The 27,936-nt window shown below is 31.9% G+C and overlaps 1 protein-coding gene and 2 long non-coding RNA genes across 3 annotated transcripts in view; 1 reads left to right on the forward strand and 2 right to left on the reverse strand.

Annotated features, from left to right (window-relative positions):
* Positions 1–15,205, forward strand: part of LOC149483210 (uncharacterized) — a 45,686-nt gene extending 30,481 nt beyond the window's left edge. The window contains exon 2 of the long non-coding RNA XR_016316469.1: positions 14,549–15,205. This is a non-coding gene — a long non-coding RNA (uncharacterized LOC149483210). The remainder of the gene's footprint in view (positions 1–14,548) is intronic.
* LOC149483208 (uncharacterized) overlaps positions 1–27,936 on the reverse strand; it is a 138,561-nt gene that overhangs the window by 98,492 nt on the left and 12,133 nt on the right. Inside the window, exon 2 of the long non-coding RNA XR_016316475.1 lies at positions 23,680–23,770. This is a non-coding gene — a long non-coding RNA (uncharacterized LOC149483208). The remainder of the gene's footprint in view (positions 1–23,679; positions 23,771–27,936) is intronic.
* Positions 1–27,936, reverse strand: part of tn (tripartite motif containing protein thin) — a 100,283-nt gene that overhangs the window by 36,322 nt on the left and 36,025 nt on the right. The window contains exon 3 of the mRNA XM_089702131.1: positions 27,171–27,269. The gene's annotated coding sequence lies outside the window, so the exon portion shown is untranslated. The remainder of the gene's footprint in view (positions 1–27,170; positions 27,270–27,936) is intronic.

The raw sequence follows: 27,936 nt of genomic DNA on the forward strand, positions 1-27,936 counted from the left end.
CTAATAAATGTTGTCAATAATTTAGAGGCATCTAACTCTATGATTCGAACTACAGCGATTTATAACTCAGGCCCTGGAACCACAGATACAATAGAAAATCTATTGTGTCTGGGACCGATCGGCCGCTTGGGGCTCAATGGATTAATAAAAACCATGAAGCACACTTATATTCGCGTAATTAATGCAAACATAGCTAGTGAATGAATGAATGAATGAATGAATGATGAATGAATGAAAGCTTTATTGTACACACCAAAATAATGAAATAACATTAAGTAAAATATATACATAAATTGCACAATAGGCGACCTTATGGCTACAGAGCCATCTCTTCCAGGTAACCCAACCAAGGAGAACAGTAACAAAGAACGAATACAAGTAGGTGGTGCATACCAAAGCAATAGCTAGTTAATAATTACGATGCAATACGAGCCATCAAAAAGTAATAAAACTACACTCGGAATGGATTTTCAATATTAAGGTAGTTTATAAAATATTTTATTTCTATTCACTATGTGCATGGTATTGCAGTGCATTTTACGATGTATAAAACCGCACATTTATTACGAATATGATTTTAGATTTATGGACAGGAGTAAAACATTAATGGAATAATAATGATTGTAGGATGTTAGTTTGAAGGTTGTGGGTGAGCGTTTCTACCAGAAATGAGGGAGCTAAAAAAGCTTAATGTCATGAAATCCTGACTGACTGATTGTATAGTGATTTCTAAAAGTATTACAAACTAGCTGTGCTCCGGCATTTCACCCGCATTGTTCCGCTCCTATTGGTCTTCGCGTGATGATATTATATAGCCTATAGCCTTCCTCGATAAATGGGCTATCTAAAACTGAAATAATTTTGCAAATCGGACCAGTAGTTCCTGAGATTAGCGCGTTCAAACAAACAAATTCTTCAGCTTTATAGATATTATTTTAGATTTATGTACAGGAGTAAAACATTAATAGAATAATAATGATTGCAGGACATAAGTTGAAGGTTGTAGGCGAGCGTTACTAGCAGAAATGAAGGAGCTAGAAAAGCTTAATGTAAGGAAGCATGTATAGATTGTATAGTGATTTCTAAATGTGTATGTGATTCTTATTGTGTTTATTGTAGGTGTAAAAAAACAATGTAATAAAACAATTATAAATGTAAGGTAATAAATTCGATATTTGAAAGCGATTTTTTTATTTTATTTGTAAACCTTTTCAAATAGCGAGGCCACGGGCAGATTGCCCATAGAACCATTCCATACCATTTTATTAGTAGTAATTTTGTATTTTATTATCACCTCTTAATTCCGAAAGGCTTCCTTGTATTTAAATTACAAATCAAATCTACGAGTTATCATCAAATAGAATGATGAACAAACCATTAAATACCTGAATGCATCTTGTCCCATAAAATTATCTGTTTCACAATACAATTCCTGAATTCTTCCTTCCAACGAATGCTAATTACAAGCAGACACTACATTACCCTCTATATAAAAAGGGGCCTTGTATTTATTCACGGAGTTTTCCCCACATTCAGGCTAAGTAAGTTTCACGCGTCATTTATCTTATAAACTTCCAGATTGTATGGGGCGTTGTTTTGAGGCCTTTTCGTAAGAGAACTCGATTTATTATAATATTTGTAATAACTGGATGAGGAAGTATGTTTTCTTTTGTTTATTTTATACTAGCGGTCCGCCCCGGCTTCGCCCGTGGTACCTACATGTTTACGTTTTTTTTTTGAAAATGCAATATAGCTTATGTTGCTCAGTGAAGACTGAAGATGCAGCTTTCTAATGGTGAAAGAATTTTTGAAATCGATCCAGTAGTTTATGCGTGAAAACCATACATACACACATAATTACAAACCTTTCCTCTTAATAATATTAGTATAGAGTAGTTTTCAAGGGGTCTACGTATGATAGAGCCTTTTTTACAATTTTGATCATGATTTATTGTACCTACATGATTATAAATAAGCATAGGTATATTATTTGACTCGATCAATAATCTATAGCTATACTAATATTATAAATCTGAAGAGTTTGTTTGTTTGAACTAGCTAATCTCAGGAACTACTGGTCCGATTTGCAAAATTCTTTCGGTGGTAGATAGCCCATTTATCGAGCGGAGGCATGCGGGTCAAACCGCGAAACGCAGCTAGTAAATAATATAGGGATATTTTTTATACATCCAACATCTCATGGTTATCTGCGTGGAATACGCAGATAACCTGCATGCCTCTTTTTATACATCAAAAAATGGCTCGTTATAATTATTATTTTACGAATAGCATTATTTGTTGGTAGAATATTATTCCTAATCAACCACCAAATCGAATCGGGAGATGGTATATTCATATATTCATATACATATACATTTTCACTTTATTCATAAAGCTTAACAGATATAGGTTGTATCATAAAGGTAAGGCCCTAGATACACTCCCATTAAATAATAAACAGGCACTAAACTTTAGGTTAAGAGCCTAGGTAAACCCATTTACACGTTCAGTAACTTACTGATAGAGATTGGTTTCACATTAACATAAATACTAGAGAGGCATAACTATTTTATGGTTCATTAATAACTGATAAGTACTATAATATACATTATACATCACTACAAAAGTCCCTTTCTCTGTCCCTATGTATGCTTAAATATTTAAAACTACGCAACGGATTTTGATGCATTCTTTTAAAAGATAGAGTTATTCAAGAGGAATATTTCAGTATATAATTTATTAGGTTTTAGACAAAGCGGGTAAAGCCGTGGGCGGAATGCTAGTATGTAGTACTACTTTTGGTAGAAAACACCACGCAAATCGACTTAGTCACTAATTTAATATGGTATTGAAACAATCGTATCTTCCTGTATGAAGACGCCCATGAACCTAAATGTATTGAAGTCTATGCAATCTTTACATTGCTTAACGAATAAAAAAAAACTATATTTAAAACGTAAATCTATCTACCAATATAAAACATAAAGTTTTGTTCGATTGCGCTAATCTCAGGAGCTACTCAATCGATTTAAAAAATTCTTTCACCATTGTAAGGTCACATCTAATACGGCCCACGGGCCAAGCCGTAAAAGTAGTATTAATACATAAATGTGATGAATATTACCATCAAAATTTTACAATTTTAGAAACCGCATTCACTCTCGCAAATACCTTAATGGTTTTGAAGGTGTGTCGGCTTTGTTTCAACTTATGAAATATGTTTGTCGATTGTACGTATGTTGTTATCTTTTGAAAATAAATGTATTGATGTAAGAGACATGAAAAGTTCATAATACAATCGAAGGAGTCTTTGTATGTCTTGACAGTTAAATTTCTGAATGAAATCGGTTAACTTGAGTTTCGAAGGTGAAACCTTTCAAAAGGACTCTACTTAATTAGCATGAACAATAATCGTATGGGAAAATATAAAATACACGGAAAAATGTCAAAGAATGTAGGTATATACTACTGGCGTTAATGTCGTAAAGGCATAAGAATTTAATTTACAAATAATATATTTGTTAGTTACTTCTATTGAAAACCCGCCATTTTTTATATTATTTCATTATAATATCAACACAAAATTTTCATCAAATAAACATTTTCAAGTTTTAAATATTCATTAATTCATATTATTCAACTGTTATATAAACTTTATAAAAATGATGTTCCAAGAAACTACAAAAACTTAACGAAAATTTTAATGTTTTCACGGTACGTTAGTACCCTCATGAGACGTGAAAATCTTGATGGTACATTACTTAAGATTTTCCTACAAAATTGTTATATTTTTTAGTATTAATTTCTTATTACGAAGTTGTACTCATTTTTTCATTGTAATGTATTAATTATATTTAACTAACTCCTGTCTTACTTAGGGCTGATTTTTCAATCCATGGTTAAAGCTTATTCGTCGAATAATGTATAAAACTACCATTTTAAAAACGTATTCTAATTGCCCGTATTTGACAGTTTACGTGACATTTTAATATTAACGTGTGATACTTTATTGGACGGATAAGTTTTATCCAAGCATTGAAAAATCGGCCCTTAAACATTTTTTTCCATCCAACTCTCTGTGTTATGATTAAAAAAAAATGATTTAACCTGATTGAACATTGATTATTATTATCTACATTGGTCGGTTGGAAAAAATTTAGAATTGTATTTTTATTTCAAAAAGAAACATTATTTCTAATTAATTTTGTAGTCATTTTTTCGTTATATGAGTAAAACTAGGTATTGGAATTGAAAATAAGAATTTTATAAGCAATCTATTCACTATTATGACGTATACTTACCCAAGTGTACCGTGACCTTAATGATAATGTAAGGGCTGTCACTAGCACAAAATTTTACGACGAAGCGGCGCAGAGTTATTCTCCGACATTGTCATCTATAAAATATTTATACAGTATAGTTGAAGTATCTAGGTAATGTATTTCATAATGTTTGCCATTAACGGTTTCTTTTAAAATGTAACTAAAGTTGAACTGAAAAATATTGTGTTTAAATATTACTTAATATGGCATGGTAATATGATAATATTAATTTGTTATTTTTTGTTACGACTTACGAAAGTCGATAGAGTATTTTTTGTTCAAAATAAAAAATCTCATAACATGAATATAGTAGGTGTGATAAAACTAAAAATTAAAAAAACATTTTAAGATTCGATTTAGTAGATTAATTTTAACTCAGAATTTTAAAATAATTTCTTTAAATCTAGCAACACACTAAGCTTTCATATTTTGACATTAAAATGTCGTTAATTTTATAACACGTTAAATTAGAAAGACTCCATTGAAACTCACTACAATATGTAGGAACTTTGCAACCCCGCTTTTGTATAAAATTTCATGCGCAAACCCAAATGTAGAGATAATTAAAATATTTTCAGAAGTTGCCACAATGGCCGCGAACAACTCCTAAGAGAGTCGCGATATTATTAATTACGTTATGTCACAGCCCTACCATTAGGCTGGTTATACACTGGGATACAATTTCAATTATCAAAGCTGTCAATAATATAATGCATTTTTATTAAAATAATTAATTCTTTTTGTTTGCATTGCTGCGCACCCTATGCTATTAGAGTAATAATTGTTTATTGATAAATTAGTTATTATTTATTCGAGGTAAAACCTTAGATCATATAAACAAAATGTCGTATTGTAAAAGATGAATAATAGATATCATTGTTTCTTCCTCCTATTGTCTTTTCAAATTTCTTAGTAATATGTTAAACACAGTAAAACACATTCGAAAAATATACATATTTGTAATAATAAGAATATAGCAATTATACTAAATGTTGCCTAGTGTATAGGAAACCTAAATATAATAAGACTTCCGGTACAAAGACAGCGTATACGATTGTCATTTGTAACTTACACTTACGCTCTGAAACTTGGCTATTTTGTAATTATTGTTTTGTATTAACAAAGTGTTGACATTAGTCAACACTTTTATACTAACTTTGTTACTTTGGAAAGAAATTGCCTGCATTTCTGGTATATTTGTTTGAAAGTACAAAAACTGGTTTTAATAATTTAGTAAGTATAATAAAAATCGTATACTTGATCTAAATTCTAAATTGTATTAAATTATTGCAATTGAAATATAAAAGGCGAATAAGGAAAACAAAATACAATAGCAAATAAGAGCGGAATAAACATTTAACTCCCTAATTTATGGCAGTGATAAAACAAAATTATAAAAATTCGAAGTATGAAATTTTGAATTACCATTCGGATTCGCAAACTCTCGCTACAACGCGGTAAAAAAGAAAAAAATATAGAACAAATTTTCGCGCGCATTCGGCGCAAACAAGAAAAAAGTTTCGTCGCTTTTAGCTAATTTATTTCGTCGTAAATTACATGCTCTGCGTCAATGACCTCTCAATGTTAATATGGCTTCATATTTTCTTTTTATATGGCTCTTAACATTTCGCTGAGCTTGGAAAATATTAATTTAATATTTACTAATTTTTGAAATAGCTTAGAAACTTGGAGTAGAAGATTTGGAAAATTTATCGCATTAAAATTAAGAATTTTAATTCTTTGCGGCGATATTAGTATGCTGCAAACTTTTCGTAAACGTCACCTTGGTACAGTGTTTAACTCTAAAACGTTGAACCGGGAATCGAACATGGCAACGAAAAGTCACGGCCTGGTACACAAAAGGCACACAATTGTCCGATCAGTGAAACAGATGCTTAATGCATCTGCCCCATACCCCACTAAGGCACTTGGGTTCTCTATAATATTCATGAATTTAATATTTATTATTAGGATATAACTGGAAATGCCTAATATTTTAGCGATAAAACCTTGTGTTACAGTCATTATAAAATGAAAACCCATCAGTCGGTTCAGTGAAACAAAAATCTCCAATTGTAAATGACTACGATACTTTAAGGCGTTCAATTTAAGAATAACTAAGATAAGGAACCTGTAAAAAACCCTTAGTTAGAATCTCGGTTTTATGGATCTTTAACCGTTTATAGCAGGCCTTCACTTTGCAACTGACAGTTCACGATTGAGTTATGTTTTACAGGAAACGATAAAATATCGTTATTGTGTATAGGTAACGATATTTTTCTATAGCTTGAATAGAAACAGTTTCACGTGAATTGTTTTGAAAACTATTTCAATCATCATTCAATCAAAGATGAAAAAGAGGAAAGATATGATTGTTTGTTTGAATTGAATTGGCTCCGAAACTGCTGGACTGATTTAAAAAAAATATTTTACCATTGGAATTCTTACATTATCCCCGATGAACATACATATTTTATGATGTTTTTATCCCGGATCAACCCAGGCGGACCCGGGACGAACGGCTAGTATTACATATTTCCTACAATGGTAACACACATCAGAACATTTCTGAAATATAAGATTATCCATAAAGGTTTTATTTATTAAAATGCTTCTTTTGGTGTGTTATGTGTGGCGCGAAAATGCATTGCCATCAAAATTTCATTTATTCATAGTAGAATAAAGTTTACGATCCTTGTTTATCGTCGGTATCGTATCGCACCCGCATCGTCAATATAAATCAGTAGCATTATGCAATCAAGGCGCAGGTTGAGAGGGAAGAGGACTTTATAGGTGATAAAAACTTCATTCAAAATCCGCCAGAGTTGGCTCCATCAAAATGAAATATACTTCGAGTAATAGATTTTTTGTTGACGTAACAGATTGATTACTTGAACGATTTACATAAAACGATTTAGGTCGACGATAAAAGAGTGATCAGCGATATTTAGGCTTCGCTTTAAAATTATATTTTATCTCCGGATTGATGGGTTTCTCAGAACATCTAATAATTAAATATTTGAAACTTTATTTGTTACGAAGACAATTCATTATGTAAATTTTTTTTCTACAAAATTAGAAAGTTGAAGAATAGCTAGGAATTAGTGGCTACATTTTTTTAAAGCTTATAATTATAATTCAATGATAATATTATAGACACACATAATTGCTAACGAAAAATAATATGAGTACGTAACCTTTTTCGGGTTCTGCAAGTTTATAAAAATCCACAGACCGCAGTTGCGCTCTAAATCAAAACATTGGGTACCAGGCAAGCAGGTATCGAAGGGAGGTTGTGATTCCGCTCTGCACTTGTGTGCAGTGGAGGCTCACTCGATACGTATCTATGTGTGCGTTGAATTAAAAATGATTATGCACACGGCGCGGCGTTTAATATTAATTTTTTTTTTGCTATCATACAGCAAAATATCTTATGAGATAATATGCCTTGCGCCTTTGGAATTTTTAACGTATGTGCAACCCTTTTTTACTTCTGAAAAGTTAGAATCAGTTGTTTTTTTATGTATAAAATATGAATTCTCGATAAAAACAGTATATTAAAAATGTAGATTGACTTATGATTTCATTAAATAAACCTTTTTTGAAAGCAAAATCGTACAATTTGATTGGACCTTTCACAATACCCAACATTTTTAAGTAAATCACTATTAAATCATATATTTGGTAGGTACATAAAGTACATCCTAAAATTGTTAAACTTACATTTTAATATAAGTGACATTACAACATTTTTGCTATACATAAAAGGGGCGGATCTCCGCCGTCCAATGTTTACATAACGGCTCCGTAACCCAAAACAATGTACCAGGTTGCAATAACTTTAAAGAACAAGTTACAGATAGCAGCGATTTTATTGTTTACAAATCTACTAGAAAACAAAACAATATACCAGAGTAACATAAATTTTAACATGTGCAATGAAAAGTTACTGCTCCATCTGGAAAAAGTTTGTGTGAAAAGCTTGTTTGTTTACAAATCGACTGGAAACACAAAACATCGTACCAGGATAACATAAATTTTAACAACTGGTAGGATATCAAATCTTCTGTATGAGGAATCGCTTTTAAATTCTTTCGCTTACAGAAAATTGCCCTGCAGTTATCTTCTGTATATAGTATATTTGATTTCATATAATAAAAAAAAGTTACTCTACAACTCTATATATTTAACAAATCAGTCAAAATATACTAAAAGTTTAGCCCCGCGAGTTCATTCGCGTACAAAAAAAATTATGTACCTACCTAATAATTATGTTTCCTAAGTTTGACATCTTCAAGTTTTTTCATTTAAAATCTTGAAAACGCATCAGACAGACAGACTTTTGAATTAAACATTATGAAGAATAAAATATGATTAGTCCAAATGTATTTGTATAGACTTGTTTACCTAAAGATGCAAAATACGCAAATATTAATTTGCTACAAAGCCCTTTCTAAGCGATTACTTTAATGTTTTCATAAAAAAACCTTTATCGACCGTTTTGGAGGATTCAATTTCGTTAACGACATTAGAATTAGCATTTTTAGTGTAATCATTATCATAAAGACGTTATATTATACGAAGTTTAGGTGTTTTTGTTTATTATTTCATTTACCCGTGATTTTTATTTGAACGTAGGTACATTATCGTTTAGTATATCTACTATTACATGTAGGTAATTATTTATTACCATCAACAGCCAATTTTCAGCCAAATTTCTAACGTTTTCGTTTTCGTGTGAATTTAGGATCTAAATGGGATTATAAATATATTAAATCATATTTTCTCTGGTAACACTATAATTATAATTTAAATTAAAACCTTTTTAGATCAAACTAAAACTTATTAGCCTAATAAATCTAAAAAGGTAATAAATTCATTAAATGTAGATATTTTCCGGCGCTGATAAGGTTAAACCGTGATAAAAAATAAAACCTATGTTACGCGGTAAAGATGGGCAATTTTAATTAGAAAATAATTTTTAAAAATTGGTCCAGTAGTTTTGAATTAAATCGTAATAAATAAACAAACAAAAATAAATCATTCCTATTTCTTATAATGAAAATTAAGATGAAATAACTGTATGCAAATTGCAATGTAGATTAAATTATATTATCCTTCTTAAACTACCATAAGTGAAGTCCCGTGTCCCCGTAGTGGGGTAGGGGGCAGATGTATTATTCATACATCTGTTTCACTGATCGATTTTTCTTTAGGGACAAGTAGGTGTTTAGCCTTCTGTGTCCTGCCAGACCGAGACATTTTTTTTTCGTCTCCACCGGGAATCGAACCCAGGACCCCTCGGTTTTACGCTCATGCGTCAACCACTGTACCGAGGAGGCGGTCAAGGGCGGTCTTAAACTACCATGATAAATGAAAACTTTAAAGATTTTTAAATCAATCACATGAAAACTTCTATACAAATTTGAAAATTTTAAACTATAGTTTACTAGCTTACCGCCCGCGGCTTCGCCCGCTTTGTCTAAAACCTAATAAATTATATACTAAAACCTTCCTCTTGAATCACTCTATCTATTAAAAAAAACCGCATCAAAATCCGTTGCGTAGTTTTAAAGATTTAAGGATACAAAGGGACATAGGGACAGAGAAAGCGACTTTGTTTTATACTATGTAGTGATAGTGATTATCTGGACTAACAAAGGCTACTACAGATTTAAATAGAAACCTGAGAGGAACTGTTTGGTAAAGTAGTTATATAAACTATTTAATTAGTTTACCTACATGTAAAGTTTTTGGCAGTTAGTCCTTTCTCAAGACCTTGCCCTAATCTTTAGTATGACACTTTAGATATTATCAATTTTAATATATAGTAAATTATTTAGTTTAAAACTATGTCGTCTTGCTCTATTAAACCAATGGTTGTCTGGAAGAACATACTCTAAAGTCATAAGTCCGCCAGTTGTTAATTTTAGATTATTTTGCGTGCTATAATGTTTGTACCGCTTCATATATCTTTGTGTGTAATATTATTTTTACTAATTTTTTATTATTATTTTTACTGCAGATGAAGGATGGGAAAATCCAGAAAGGGGTAGAAACTTCATTATTTATAGTCTTATACTATTATTTTAAAGCTAAAGTTCGTTTGTTTGAACGCGCTAATCTTAGGAACCACGGGTCCGTTTTGACAAATTCTTTCACTGTAAGGTAATCCATTTATTCAGGAAGGCTATAATAGCACGCTATAGGCTGTAAATCATCACGCTCAAACCAATAGAAGATGAGTAATGCGGGTAAAACCGCGGGGCATGGCTAGTAAATAAATAAAATAAGAAATAGTAAAACAAAGTAGGCGCATCAACTTGTTAACCTGCTGTCAACCCGTTACCAAACTCATTAGTAACTCTCAAAGTTTTCAGCACAAAAACAAAACTTTTAAAACTTTCTACGTTTAGACTTTAATCCTGATTTTTCACGGAACTAAATAAAAATAGAATACAAGCGATAAATTCTTATACAAAAACCTTTACTGTAAAATTTACTTATGTTGAGGTCATTAAAAAGGTGAGTACCTACGAATTGAAGAGACTTCTTAAACTACTAGCTGTACCGCGCGGTTTCACCCGCATTGCTCCGCTCCTGTTGGTCTTAGCGTGATGATAATATATAGCCTATAGCCTTCTTCGATAAATGAGCTATCTAACACTGAAAGAATTTTTCAAATGGGACCAGTAGTTCCTGAGATTAGCGCGTTCAAAGAAAAATAAATGGAAAATAGATTTATAATATCTAAAATGTTTATTAAATGCAATAAACTGTTTGGTTAAATACGCCATTGAAAAATAATACTATGGATGTTAAAACCAAATTAAAATTATAACAAAATAAACACCAACATATTTTTGACGATTCATAAATTAATTTAAAAGTCGGTTAAAACTGAGTGATACGCAAACTCCATTTACATTTTAAAAATAATTTAATAAATGGACTCATTCAAAATGCACACGTTATCCAATTACAGCGGAGCCTTGAAGCGCTGAGTAATCTGCTGAATTAACGCTCAACAAAGTGCTTGCTTTAAATTCACGGCCGTTTAGTTGAGGAATTCTTTTTCAATCGCTTGAAGTGCTTTTCTATACAGTGCTTTACTTCGTAATTGCATTGCTAGAACGCGTTGTCTAGTTTACGTCATTTTGTTGCGATATTTTATTGTAATACGAACTTGGAATGTTATACTTAATTGTAATTCTATTGTGATTTGTGCTTATTCAGTTCTTTGAATGGCATCTTTCTTGAATGATAAATAATTGTTTATTTTCGCGTTCTAATTGGTCGTGCTATTATGTTTTTCATGTTTTATATTAATACATTTTGATAAACATTGGAGCCCTATTCTTTGAGATAAATTTGCAATTAGCGTGTAATTTGCATTAGGTACAGGGTGCAATTCTGGGCGCAAATAGATGCAGAATTTTTTAATTAAAAATAAAGTGTCATCTTATAGTCACAGAGATCGAAACACTATCTTATTATTCACTAATATTATTCCGTCTCCGTCAATGACGGAGAAAACATTTTTTTTGTTTTCTCATGACTATTTAAATTAGACGGATGAACGAACATTTCACATCTGTTCAATTGACAACATTTCATTTTTTATAAGGCCATGAAAGAAAAAAACCGTTTCTTTATTTTGCTCTTGCGATTACAGAAAAAAAATTATTTCATTTTTTTATCGCATATTTTCAGAGAAATTAAATAAAAACGATAAATGTGATGATGACGTCATACATACGGAGGAATAAAAATGCGCCTTAGCCTAATTTAAAAAAAGTAAAAAAAAAAACTATCACTGACATTTATAACAGGGTATGGCATGTGTCAAATTTCATATTAATGTCATTTTTGTGAATTATTCATGTAAACAAACTTTTAAATCCTGTTATTGTGTTTTGGTTTTCTAATTTAATCTCATTTGCGTGATGTTTGTTTGATTGGAGTTGGACCAATATTATACAAATAGTGCCTATAGTGTTCATAATTTTCTTGAAATAAAAGACTTTGTTTACTTACTAAAAGTTGTATTTATTTAACACTTTCCAACGTTTTTGGGATAGTATATTTATTTCCCAGAAATTTTCAGCACCCCTTAACAAATCCTGCATGAAGTAATCATCATCAGTACTTGTGAATAAGTTTCTTTTGTTCAAAATTTGGATCAGCAAATAACAAATAACAATATTTACAAAGCTTGACGAATCAAAGTGACAAATATGCCAAAAAGTCAACTGTCAAGATTTTTTTTTAATTTAAACTAGGTATGTGGCAAAGGAAAAAATGTATTCCTCCGTATGTATGACGTCATTTGGCGCTTACGACATTTTAGAATGAGATGATTTTAAAACTCAAAAAGATGAATGAAAACTTCCATATTTAGAAAAAGCAAAAAATACGTGTATCATAATTTTTGATCTAGTTTTTATTAAAATAAAAAAATAAGTAGCTTAAGATTTTGAAATGTTGTCAATTGATCGATTTTCCTTCTCCTCAGCCTGTGCTGTGCGATTTTTGTTAATCTTTGGCCTATAAATATTTATTAGGCAGAAACTGCAACGCCGCATCTGCGTAATATGCATTCATCTATGACCCAAATATACTGGCGATGTGCAAAATATTCTATGTCTATATAATATCTCAGTTTTTCGGTTTTTAAATAACATTTTGGAAGCCAATTTATTATGAGTGTGAACAAATATGCAACTAAAATAAAGCTGAAAATTTTACTGATATTTTTCCTTGGCTGTGAATACAAAGATTCGTTAAATTGAAAATTCTCTTACTTTGAACATTAACTTTTAAATGGTGTTTGCTTAATTACGTTTTATCATTTATGTTACTGTTACTTTAATGTGGAGTACATATAGCGAAATGTAACTGGTGCAATATTGTTGGTGGTAATAAAACACTTGTATCTTCCTCGAGTGATTTATTATAACTCCTCTTAAACGGACTATATAGTATAACGCACACATACAAAACATACATGATACATTACACACTACATCTCCCCTCATAGAAAATAATAAAAAAAAATAGTAAATAACATTTTTTTTTTAGCTGAATATAATGCAAATTTTTTCTTCGTTTTTGGTTACATATCTTAATACCTATCATATATACGAGTAAATAAAATAAAAATTAAAATTGAAACAATAGCATGGATTTCCACTTATTAATAATTACTTATTTTTTAAAACTCCAAAAAGAACATTCTACACGCTTACACATTGGCTTACACACTACATAGTAACTAATACTAATAGATTAAAACAAATAATTTTAATTAACTTTTCATGTACGAAAATAATGGAAAAATTATACAATATTAGAAAATATTTTATCGTCATATCCGTATTTAAAAATGTCACAGTCCGTAATTAATTAATAGTCATATCCGAGTAAAATAATAATTATCTTTCAATAAATCTTACAATATATCCTCATAGAATACGTTTATTTATGTGCTTACAGTTTACACATCATACTTAGAAACGACATAATATTCATTATCTGTATTCAATTTTCTTCATACATTTTATTCTTTATGTACTTCCTCATACGTACAATATCAAGATACACAATTTCATTTAGGGTAATCTTCCCTCATAATTATAATTAATAACACCGTCGTGTCTTATATTATTCATCTTATTATATTCAATAATTCAAGATACTAGAAATATATTTATTTATTTATAACATTAACATTAATTCAGGCAGTTCTTTTAACACATCATTATAGTATCTTATATTTTATACCTTTATTCATAGGTAGGTTATAGGTACCATATTGTGTCCAAGTTATCTTCACGAGTGGTAGCTCGACCTAATCATGATCAGAATTACAAGGATTCGTGCCTGTCTTGTATCCTGGTGTACCTTGTTTCTAACAATAAATCATATCATTTCACTTTTCAATTGTAGCTCTCAGGCTTACATATTAATTTATTTTTATTTTTCATACAATATTAATTCTTATTTCTTCGAGTAATTCAATGTCACATTATTATAGGAATATAAAAGAAAAAACTTAGGTGATCAAGCTAAGATTCCATCTATATCCTAATAAAAAAAAAACAATCTGAGTAATTTTTTTTTTTTGTACTCATACAACGACAAATATTTACTTTTTCTCTTCTTCTATTCTTCTAGATTTATCATGGTAATTCATTTAATCAAATAAGAATATACTTTTACTTTAGTCTCTTTAAATCATGTTTTAAATATTGAAATATAAGTTTCATTACAATCATTATTTATGAAATTAGTGTGACCCTCCGAATCCAAAATGTTAATTAAAAAAAATTAAAGTTTCACACTCAATTGAATTGACAAGATCGTATTTCATTACGAACATTTTATAAAATGCACAGAACGATGCATTGTGACTACCTAGTTACCTACATGGTAGCACGAAATATGAGACGAAATTACAGACGCTGCATACCATTTCCCTATTTGGTAGCGCTTTATAAAACAAACAATGAACTAATAGAATTATCTGTTACTAAGTACTTTGATTATACATAGCTATATATATTTATGTATAATAAATATAACACAATAATGGTTTTTGACAAAAAAAAATCTTTTAACTAAAATAATTCGTTACCTTACATTAATGTAAAATACACTGCTTGAACTTTAAATTTCACTTTTAGCTTTTTTTTCACGAAATTAAACTTGTATTCCGTCGTCACTCTTGAATTTCGGGACATTCGGGATTCTGGTCAATTTGGGAAAATGTCTGCTATTCACACTGGCTGCTCTCCCGGCTCCAGCTGCATCCTTCCAAATCTCCAATTTTATTTCACAATTTTCCATAAATAGATGATATTCCAAATTTCCATAGTTTTTTTTTTTGTTTTAAAAAAACTTTCTTCGTCAAATAAATTCTGTTCTTAATTTCCATATTCACGTTCGTCGATTTTTTTATTATATTGATAAATTTTCTATCCGGTACATTGCGATTTGCGAATACGCATAAAAATTATTTGTTTAAATTTTCACTTTTAAAATATTATTTTTCAAAAATGATCCATAGCTCAGTACTGCCGCGAGGCAGCACTGGCAGGGTCGCCATGCAATATTGTTGGTGGTAATAAAACACTTGTATCTTCCTCGAGTGATTTATTATAACTCCTCTTAAACGGACTATATAGTATAACGCACACATACAAAACATACATTACACACTACACTGGTAAACATGATTTTAATCAAAACTAAACTCTGTTCTTTATAAGTTTGTGTCCTATCTAAACTGTATATTATAAAGCTGAAGAGTTTGTTTGAACGCGCTAATCTCAGGAACTACTGGTCCGATTTGAAAAATGTTTTCGGTGTTAGGTAGCCCATTTATCGAGGAAGGTTATAGGCTATATACTATCACGCTAAGACCAACAGGATCGGTGCAATTCGGGTGAAGCGGAGCACAGCTAATATAATAGCACACAGTAATACATAAGGCTATCATACAGTTATTGTTACAACTGAAAAAAATGTAATAAAACTTTAAGTAAATAACCTTGTACTCCTAACACACATAACGCTTTATTTTTAACAAAAATCCATCGTAATTAGTTCTGATAGCAAATGTCTTATAACATTTCATCCTGATAGACGTCGGAGGCTTTACTCTAAGTAATAGAGAGAGATTTAATCTGTCAAGTGGCAAATTACCACCCCTCCTTTCAGTATGGATAAAAATGTAACATACCTACATTAGTTTTATATAAGATTTTAAGAGGGATGGAGTACATAAAGTTACTGTTAAACATTTCTGAGCTGTATGTATTATAAGATATATGTCATTAATTTATTACATACTAGTGGTCCGGCCCGGCTTCGCCCGTGGTACATTTTTCGCAATAAAAAGTAGCCTATGTCCTTTCTCGGGTATCAAAATATCTCCATACCAAATTTCATGCAAATTGGTTCAGTAGTTTAGGCGTGATTGAGTAACAGACAGACAGACAGAGTTACCTTCGCATTTATAATATTAGTATGGATTATAATGGTAAAAAATATGTAAACCATTAATTAATGGCAATACTGCACACATTTTTGCAGTAGGTGTTTTTTATATTCATAAATTTAAATATGTATTAAGAAATTATCATATATCTAAGATGGTAATGAAGATGCATACCTTTTTTGACTCTACTTTAGTAATTATATAAATGAAAACGCACCTATAAAACTATATTCATTTAATATTTCGTTTTTTAGAATTCAAATTTATAAATGAGAAATTATAATAGTAATTTCAAAACTTATTTATTTGCTTAACATACCATGGTAAAAATATTTACCCAAGTTGCCTCTAAGCTAGCCCATTCCTTAAAACATGGATTTGCTTACATTTTAAAATACACAGACGCTAAGCAGCTTATCTTCAACGTTCAGCTGTCATCGGTTCCGAGCTGTTTAGCTTTGTGAGTGCACTTCGCCGTATTAGAGCTTAGAAAATTCACTAAGAATGTATTTATATTATTATCTCTTGCATAGGCTGCGAGGTCTGGCTTAAAATAAATACTGTTTATAGTTTAAAGATAAATCAGGAGATATTCAGGTTTAAGCATCGATTATTGGCCTAGTATGGATTTGTAGATGTCACTTTTATTAGGACTTTGCATGCCAGTTTACAACTTTTAGTTTTACCGATTCAAACAGCGATGTTGAACCAGATGTAAAACCTTGCAGACATAATAAAAAGGTACGTAAAGCTGGCGATGAAAAATTAGCGAAATTAAAAAAAAACAACACCAGAATTTGTTGCTTATTTGTTGCTAATTAGTTGCTATAATGACGATTTTGTTGCTCAACCCGTTCGCTGAAAATCAGCAACAGTTCTAGCTTAACGTTAAGGTAGCGTGAAGAAATCGGAAAAAGGGATGGATCGTTGCAAAAATGCAGGTGAATTTGTTGCTAATTTGTTGCTGCATAAAAACAGTGAAAATTTTGAATTTTTTTCATTGGCGCCAAAAATAGCACAGGCCACGTCAACTTAATTGTCGATTTTCAGTAGTGAAACATAAAAAAAAATTTGTTGCTCCTCACATCGTTCACTGGCACAGTGTACAGAGCCAGCAACAAAATAGAAACCGGAAGTAGAGTTAATTTTGAAACCGGTTTGCTAGAAAATCGTCCACGCCAGCTTAACTGTCGATTTTCGGTAGTGAAACATAAAAAAAAAATTTGTTGCTCCTCACATCGTTCACTGGCACAGTGTACAGAGCCAGCAACAAAATAGAACCCGGAAGTAGAGTTAATTTTGAAACCGGTTTGCTAGAAAATCGTCCACGCCAGCTTAACTGTCGATTTTCGGTAGTGAAACATAAAAAAAAAATTTGTTGCTCCTCACATCGTTCACTGGCACAGTGTACAGAGCCAGCAACAAAATAGAAACCGGAAGTAGAGTTAATTTTGAAACCGGTTTGCTAGAAAATCGTCCACGCCAGCTTAACTGTCGATTTTCGGTAGTGAAACATAAAAAAAAAATTTGTTGCTCCTCACATCGTTCACTGGCACAGTGTACAGAGCCAGCAACAAAATAGAAACCGGAAGAAGAGTTAATTTTGAAACCGGTTTGCTAGAAAATCGTCCACGCCAGCTTAACTGTCGATTTTCGGTAGTGAAACATAAAAAAAAAATTTGTTGGTCCTCACATCGTTCACTGGCACAGTGTACAGAGCCAGCTACAAAATAGAAACCGGAAGAAGAGTTAATTTTGAAACCGGTTTGCTAGAAAATCGTCCACGCCAGCTTAACTGTCGATTTTCGGTAGTGAAACATAAAAAAAAATTTGTTGCTCCTCACATCGTTCACTGGCACAGTGTACAGAGCCAGCAACAAAATAGAAACCGGAAGTAGAGTTAATTTTGAAACCGGTTTGCTAGAAAAGCGTCCACGCCAGCTTAACTGTCGATTTTCGGTAGTGAAACATAAAAAAAAATTTGTTGCTCCTCACATCGTTCACTGGCACAGTGTACAGAGCCAGCAACAAAATAGAAACCGGAAGTAGAGTTAATTTTGAAACCGGTTTGCTAGAAAATCGTCCACGCCAGCTTAACTGTCGATTTTCGGTAGTGAAACATAAAAAAAAAATTTGTTGCTCCTCACATTGTTCACTGGCACAGTGACCAGAGCCAGCAACAAAATAGAAACCGGAAGTAGAGTTAATTTTGAAACCGGTTTGCTAGAAATTCGTCAATTTATTAACTCTACTTCCGGTTTTTATTTTGTTGCTGGCTCTGTACACTGTGCCAGTGAACGATGTGAGGAGCAACAAATTTTTTTTTTATGTTTCACTACCGAAAATCGACAGTTAAGCTGGCGTGGACGATTTTCTAGCAAACCGGTTTCAAAATTAACTCTACTTCCGGTTTCTATTTTGTTGCTGGCTCTGTACACTGTGCCAGTGAACGATGTGAGGAGCAACAAATTTTTTTTTTATGTTTCACTACCGAAAATCGACAGTTAAGCTGGCGTGGACGATTTTCTAGCAAACCGGTTTCAAAATTAACTCTACTTCCGGTTTCTATTTTGTTGCTGGCTCTGTACACTGTGCCAGTGAACGATGTGAGGAGCAACAAATTTTTTTTTTATGTTTCACTACCGAAAATCGACAGTTAAGCTGGCGTGGACGATTTTCTAGCAAACCGGTTTCAAAATTAACTCTACTTCCGGTTTCTATTTTGTTGCTGGCTCTGTACACTGTGCCAGTGAACGATGTGAGGAGCAACAAATTTTTTTTTATGTTTCACTACCGAAAATCGACAGTTAAGCTGGCGTGGACGCTTTTCTAGCAAACCGGTTTCAAAATTAACTCTACTTCCGGTTTCTATTTTGTTGCTGGCTCTGTACACTGTGCCAGTGAACGATGTGAGGAGCAACAAATTTTTTTTTTATGTTTCACTACCGAAAATCGACAGTTAAGCTGGCGTGGACGATTTTCTAGCAAACCGGTTTCAAAATTAACTCTACTTCCGGTTTCTATTTTGTTGCTGGCTCTGTACACTGTGCCAGTGAACGATGTGAGGAGCAACAAATTTTTTTTTTATGTTTCACTACCAAAAATCGACAGTTAAGCTGGCGTGGACGATTTTCTAGCAAACCGGTTTCAAAATTAACTCTACTTCCGGTTTCTATTTTGTTGCTGGCTCTGTACACTGTGCCAGTGAACGATGTGAGGAGCAACAAATTTTTTTTTATGTTTCACTACCGAAAATCGACAGTTAAGCTGGCGTGGACGATTTTCTAGCAAACTGGTTTCAAAATTAACTCTACTTCCGGTTTCTATTTTGTTGCTGGCTCTGTACACTGTGCCAGTGAACGATGTGAGGAGCAACAAATTTTTTTTTTATGTTTCACTACCGAAAATCGACAGTTAAGCTGGCGTGGACGATATTCTAGCAAACCGGTTTCAAAATTAACTCTACTTCCGGTTTCTATTTTGTTGCTGGCTCTGTACACTGTGCCAGTGAACGATGTGAGGAGCAACAAATTTTTTTTTATGTTTCACTACCGAAAATCGACAGTTAAGCTGGCGTGGACGCTTTTCTAGCAAACCGGTTTCAAAATTAACTCTACTTCCGGTTTCTATTTTGTTGCTGGCTCTGTACACTGTGCCAGTGAACGATGTGAGGAGCAACAAATTTTTTTTTTATGTTTCACTACCGAAAATCGACAGTTAAGCTGGCGTGGACGATTTTCTAGCAAACCGGTTTCAAAATTAACTCTTCTTCCGGTTTCTATTTTGTTGCTGGCTCTGTACACTGTGCCAGTGAACGATGTGAGGACCAACAAATTTTTTTTTTATGTTTCACTACCGAAAATCGACAGTTAAGCTGGCGTGGACGATTTTCTAGCAAACCGGTTTCAAAATTAACTCTACTTCCGGTTTCTATTTTGTTGCTGGCTCTGTACACTGTGCCAGTGAACGATGTGAGGAGCAACAATTTTTTTTTTTATGTTTCACTACCGAAAATCGACAGTTAAGCTGGCGTGGACGATTTTCTAGCAAACCGGTTTCAAAATTAACTCTACTTCCGGTTTCTATTTTGTTGCTGGCTCTGTACACTGTGCCAGTGAACGATGTGAGGAGCAACAAATTTTTTTTTTATGTTTCACTACCAAAAATCGACAGTTAAGCTGGCGTGGACGATTTTCTAGCAAACCGGTTTCAAAATTAACTCTACTTCCGGTTTCTATTTTGTTGCTGGCTCTGTACACTGTGCCAGTGAACGATGTGAGGAGCAACAAATTTTTTTTTTATGTTTCACTACCGAAAATCGACAGTTAAGCTGGCGTGGACGATTTTCTAGCAAACTGGTTTCAAAATTAACTCTACTTCCGGTTTCTATTTTGTTGCTGGCTCTGTACACTGTGCCAGTGAACGATGTGAGGAGCAACAAATTTTTTTTTTATGTTTCACTACCGAAAATCGACAGTTAAACTGGCGTGGACGATATTCTAGCAAACCGGTTTCAAAATTAACTCTACTTCCGGTTTCTATTTTGTTGCTGGCTCTGTACACTGTGCCAGTGAACGATGTGAGGAGCAACAAATTTTTTTTTTATGTTTCACTACCGAAAATCGACAGTTAAGCTGGCGTGGACGATTTTCTAGCAAACCGGTTTCAAAATTAACTCTACTTCTGGTTTCTATTTTGTTGCTGGCTCTGTACACTGTGCCAGTGAACGATGTGAGGAGCAACAAATTTTTTTTTATGTTTCACTACCGAAAATAGACAGTTAAGCTGGCGTGGACGATTTTCTAGCAAACCGGTTTCAAAATTAACTCTACTTCCGAATTCTATTTTGTTGCTGGCTCTGTACACTGTGCCAGTGAACGATGTGAGGAGCAACAAATTTTTTTTTATGTTTCACTCCGAAAATCGACAATTAAGTTGACGTGGCCTGTGTTATTTTTGGCGCCAATGAAAAAAATTCAAAATTTTCACTGTTTTTATGCAGCAACAAATTAGCAACAAATTCACCTGCATTTTTGCAACGATCCATCCCTTTTTCCGATTTCTTCACGCTACCTTAACGTTAAGCTAGAACTGTTGCTGATTTTCAGCGAACGGGTTGAGCAACAAAATCGTCATTATAGCAACTAATTAGCAACAAATAAGCAACAAATTCTGGTGTTGTTTTTTTTTAATTTCGCTAATTTTTCATCGCCAGCTTAACGTACCTATAATAAAATTGTATTCAATTTTTCATCAATTCAATTGTCCTCATTAATTAGGTGAGTGATTGTCTGATAACTTATTAATTTTGGAGACCTTAATTTCTAAATAATTATATCAACAGGAAAAGTTAAAAATTGTCGTGATATAAATTTCAAACACGCGCTTAAATAAAAACATATCTTTATGAACTTCCTAAACCCACCACGTTTATTGAATTTACAAGCCATTTAAGATGTGTATATCTGACAATTGGTACACCGATTACACTGCCTTCTAACAAATACATACATAAATATAAGTGATAACAGTAAAACGGGATTGTTATGGCAGGGCTGAGCTAACGTACCACAAAATTACGTCGCTACGTGTAGTTCTAGGTGAGAATGTCAGTTTTGAGTATAATTAAAGGAATATCACGTTTGGTTATTGTTTAATCGCAGTATAGGGTTAATTTGTTGGAATTGGTATTTATTATATGTAAATGTAGGTACTATAATTTCGTTTTCTGCTACTTGTAGTTCTAGGTAAGAATGTGAAATATCAGTTTTTAGTGAAGTATTTTAATATTACCTATCTGTGGTATAATTAAAGGAAATATCACGTTTGGATCGTTTAACTGTCATTTAATGCGAATATCACTACATATTATAAAACAAAGTCGCTTTCTCTGTCCCTATGTCCCTATGTATGCTTAAATCATTAAAACTACGCAACGGATTTTGATGCGGTTTTTAAGATAGAGTGATTCAGGAGGAAGGTTTTAGTATATAATTTATTTTGTTTTAGACAAAGCGGGCGAAGCCGCGGGCGGAAAGCTAGTTACACTATTATGAAAATGAAACGTTTACGATATCTGAGGGTATTTGTTAAATAATCATCAACAAATACTAGGCCTTTTTTATCAGAAATAAGATTGGTATTTAATTTTTATAACAATTATAAATATTTTTAATGTCATTAAGCGAATAATAATTAGGTTCACGAAGCATTAGCAGCATTATTTGCATAGAAATAGAAATGAGTTAAAATATTCTATTTAGTTTTAGATTTAATATTATACTAATTAACGAAATATTTTTATTTTCTATAGCTTTTGAAAAGTCTTTTAATAAATCAAAAAGTCACAATTAATATTTTAGCTTTTCAGGAGTATAATATAAGTCCTTAAAAAACATCCCAATTTTATTCAACCAGAAACCAAATTTTTAAATACTATCTGAAAGCACTCCGGTTTATATCGGCGGTAACAATATCATAACTCTTTATTTTAAAATAACTCTATTTAGTATACTCATACTTTGCCACAATTCCAATTTCCATAAAAGAACTTAGGCAGCGTTCACACTAACAAAAAAAAACGAAAAAGATTATATTTAAATACATTTTTTTGTAAAAAAAATAAATAAAATAGTATCGTAATGTATCGGAAATAGAGGCTGTAAGTAATGTACATTATATAAATGTAAAAAACCTTTATCCAATGGTCTTGCCCATTGATAGTGTAAAATGCGAGTTTATTATTTTCTCTTTAAAATATGCTTATTTTCATTTGGAAAAATAGATCGCATACATGTACGTTATTGTTTAAATCAAAAGTAAAAAACATATATCACTACATAGTATAAAACAAAGTCGCTTTCTCTGTCCCTATGTCCCTTTGTATGCTTAAATCTTTAAAACTACTTTTGATGAATAGATAGATGGATTATGATAAATAGATAGAGTGATTCAAGAGGAAGGTTTTAGTGTATAATTTATTAGGTTTTAGACAAAGCGGGCGAAGCCGCGGGCGGTAAGCTAGTATCATATAATATAAATATATCCCATTCAACCGAGCCCTTATAATTTTTATCACCCATTATCAACTTTGTAACATATCGCAAAGATCATTTCATTGTTGTAAAATGTTCGCACATAAAACGATTTCGCTAACGATATGACGTCATAAAACATCTCTTTATTACAAGCCTAAGTTTTGTAATGCGTATAACATTATTAAACCGTGTACATTATTTTTAGGGTTCAGTTTTCATTCAGTCATTTTGTATGAAATTATTTTTTTAAGCTATTGCATAGCTTCTATCGCGGGCCTTGAGCGCGGGAACCGAATCCAGAAATTTAGTAACGAAAAACCTCACGCTCCCCACTCCGACGGACGCGGAGGTGTGGCTTGAAGGCATAGCATGCAATAGCTTTACCGCGGCAGTCCCCGAGTGCCACACGTCTTTTTTTTATTTAAACAAAAATCTGTTGGTAACGATAACTTGATAGATTTTCCCGTAAAATCAACTTGTACTTATATACCTAATCCGTAAATATGAATTTCAGTAGTGGGTTCATTAGTGAGAGACTTCTTCTATCCTTTCGAGTGAAGCCATGGGTGAACATTACAGAAATAATATAAAAAAATGTACGGAACCAGAAAAAAAATCTCGAGCTTTGAACGTAATATTGAAATATGCTATTCTCGAGACGTTGTTTTTGTAAATTATTTTTATTGTTAAATACGACACGGCCGGGAGTGCTCTGAAGATGATTATATTAAAAGTAGAAATATGAGAGGTCGTAAGTACACATTGTAACGTATTAAGGGGAGAGAAGCTTTCCGATTAAGTATGTTTTAATATATTTTGACGTGAATTTGTCCGTAAAACATTACTTTTATTTAGATATGATGTTTTTCAAACTACAGGTCCGTAAAAAATCCAAGATAAAATACATACATACGGAAATTATAATTTTCGAGGCGGTTCTCAATTCAACTGTATTTTTTTAAGTATTTTACCTCATAACTTTCACCTGGGTGTTCAAATATGATGAATCTTTTATTTTTTAACCGACTTCAAAAAAAGGAGGAGGTTATCAATTCGGTCTGTATATATTTTAATTTTTTATTTTAGCTCTTTCGGTTGATATCTACCATTTAAATGTTGTCCAGTTCTGATAGAAGGCGGTTTACGTTTTTGTTAAAAACAATTAATCTTACTTTTATATAAGCTATTGTTTTCCATGCGATGCAGTATAGACGAGTGAAGCCGCGGGCAGAAAGCTAGCTTACTATAAAATCGAAAAACAACATAAAAACTAGTCACACACAGCAATAAAGCGGGGACTAAAAGTTTCGTTATTGAAACTCTCAAGTCGCCAATACTTGTCGCAAGACGTGACTTTAAAATGTAAGGGTTTGACTTGAGTGGATTTGGATACATTGTAATGTATCGTGCGCTGAGCTTTTGTTTTATTCTAAATATAGTTAAAGCTGAGGTTTTATTCTAAATATAGTTTAAGTACATTGCAATCATACAAAATAAATTCCAGGTAGTAAACCTTTACATTATTGAAGTGAAAACTTCTTTAGCGACGTTGAGCACTTTTTCTGTAATGGGTATAAAATCTTAAACTCGCGTCAGGACACGTGACCTGATCGAAAAAGCGTAAGACGGATACCATTCCAAAATATCAAACATGCTCAACGTTAATAATCAAGTTTTCACTTCTGCCGGCACTCCCGGAGTGCAACCCGTCTTTTTCTTTAACCACGCACATTGAAGTATTTCTTTAGCTCATGTGTTGTTCTGATGTAAAACCTATCTGACTGTTAAGGTTCATCCAAACCCGTCTAGTAGCTTTTTCGTAAATGTATCAAACATACATACCTACATCAATCCATCGTGAAAGTAAAACGAAAATCGGTGAAATTTGAAAATTTTACTTTTTTAAAGGATTTATAAAGGGAGGACTTGGATTTCATCTCCCTTAAGACATCTTAATAACAGAAAATATTTGGATGTATCTACCTACATCATATTATTATGTAATATTATCTGTAGGTGGGCAAAGCTTGATACATTAGGTATTCTGAATTGTAATATCGTATCGTATTATTGTATTGTCATTGATCTACGTAAATTTCTTTACGTCAGTCACGAAATCGAGAAGGTAAATACCTATATATTTGTGATTTCATACGAATTAATATCGTAAAATACGGTTGTAATGAGCATTTATATGATATTTTAGAGGTAACTTCAGGATTTTTTTTTATCGAGGAAAATTTTTCGAATCGTGTTTTGGAAACAGTCATCCCATCACACATACGTTCTGTAATACATATTAGAAATTTCAGAGCGAAAAAACTTCAATATTTTCAATTATAGCTCATAGAAAACAGTCCATTTTGCCGTTTTCACCAACTAAAGCCCCTTAAGCTTTTTTCTTGTTCATGAGAGATTTAATTCCACAGTTATACAAAGTATAAACATAGCAATATTGTGCTTATTTTTAACGTCGAATATGTTTATTAATAATTGTTATAAATCGTTGTTAAATCGTAATACTGTTATAATACTATAAGCCAATAAGATGGAACTTAAATCTATCTGGCGAATAGTGAAATGTGGTAAAGCTACACGTGTGTATCTAATCCTTTAGAATTTAGATTACCTATACGTCTATACGTGCTTGATGTTATGTGGTTTACTTATACTGATACTAGAGAAAATAATTATATTTTAGAGTGATTATTTTATTAATCGATTGTAGATACCTAAACTAAATTTAACTTTTTTTTTGTTTTCAGTATGTTTTTTTTATGAATTTAAAAATATCAAAATAATCCATTTAATTACCGCCTCTTTTGATAAATCATCAGTATATTATGCCTTCACGAATAAATTATTTTTTACCTTCTCAAAATAGGCACAGGCTCAACATAATTTGAGCCATATAACAATGTGAATGTCTATTTTTTTTGTCAAAGTTGAAGTAAGTATAAATATAAAATATATATATAATAAAATAAATAAATAAATAATTGTATAAAATTACTTCGTAGTCATCAGTAATTTTATTTTCGTGGTTAAGTAACTGTAATTTCTTGAAAAATGAATTAAGTAAATACTTTTATTTTTAAATAAACAAAGACATCATAATTATTATATTATATTAACATAATCGAAAAAACTATTTCTGTAAAATCGGCAATATCTTAAAGAAATATATTTCTAAGAACTAGTTAATTGTACCAATAAATAAACATTTGTCGATCAAAGAGTCCAAAATAAACCAATTGCTAAGTGAAGTTATCAAGCGAAAAATTATATTTACCCTTCATAAATATGTTTGTCGTATAATAGAGGATATTTTACCCAAAACATATTTTCATAAAAGTGTCACAATACAAACAAATATATCTATTAACTCGGAGTTTGTTTATTTTATAGAAGGGCGTATATGGCTGAAGCTTTAGTAATGTTTTCTTTGTGGTATGAGTGGATAATTTTTTATTTCTTTTCACTAAATTTTTATAGGGACAGCTTTTGTGGTACTGGCACAAAATCTATGTTAATAAAATAAGTTTTCTAAAATTTATCTGGTCGTTAAGCTTTGATTAACACATTTATAGTTCTGATAAATCCGAAACACTAAATTCAGAATCTATAGATTTCACAAACATCTTGCTGTCCTATCCTGCTCTTAATGCGAAAGGATGAAGTTTGTTGCCTCTACTTAAATAAAAATCATATGAAAGATGTGGATTTTTTTTACCTACTGCGAAGCCGCGGGTGGAAATCGTCAATAAAAAAAAACTCATCACAAAAACATATCAAACCCGTTAAATTTACCTTACGTTGACGGAGAACAGCCGTGGCGGGCCCGTCACTGGGGCGGGCCCGCACTAACTCTTGCTTTTACTTCTCCCTTTTAAAAGGACACGTCACCACCTGAAATTGAAATAAAAGCGATTTAATAACTTGTAAAATGGAGGCATTGAAATGCGTGAAAAATTGGCAAGATAATCATATTATTTGGTAATCTCTGAAAGTACTTATTGAAAAAGACATAGATTTTTACAAAAAATATGTAGTCATATATAAATAATCGGATTGGGACTCTTATGTATATTTTTAAATGAAACGTACACGGAAATACAATTATTTATATTTAGATTAATTCTATCATCTATTTTCCTCCTATAAAATGTAGACGTATTTCTATATAAAATATCAGACAATAACAACATAATACTTATCAGTAAATTGGTATACAATTATTAACACTGTAACATAAATTAATTCATTAACCACTTTTGATAAATCATCATCAGTACTTAAATCCTTTCACGAATACTATTTTATATCTTCTCAAAATACGCACAGGCTCAACATAATTTGAGTCGTATCACAATAAGAATAACGCGTAATTTAGCGTGAAATTGCAACCGCCATCAGCCAACAGATACAACCTACTCGGGAATAAAATTCCTCATAATATTTACAACGGCTTTGTGACATAATTTTCACCGCACAATACAGAAATTTTAAGCGAAAATACAAAATGATTGTAGTCAAAAACAGAGCACTATGTTGTCAAGATAAAACACAAAAGAAT

This window comes from Colias philodice, chromosome 13 (assembly GCF_061535455.1).
Source record: "Colias philodice isolate Cphi_HAF_F1 chromosome 13, ilColPhil1 Martin Lab GWU primary, whole genome shotgun sequence".
Classification (NCBI taxonomy): Eukaryota; Metazoa; Arthropoda; class Insecta; order Lepidoptera; family Pieridae; genus Colias; species Colias philodice.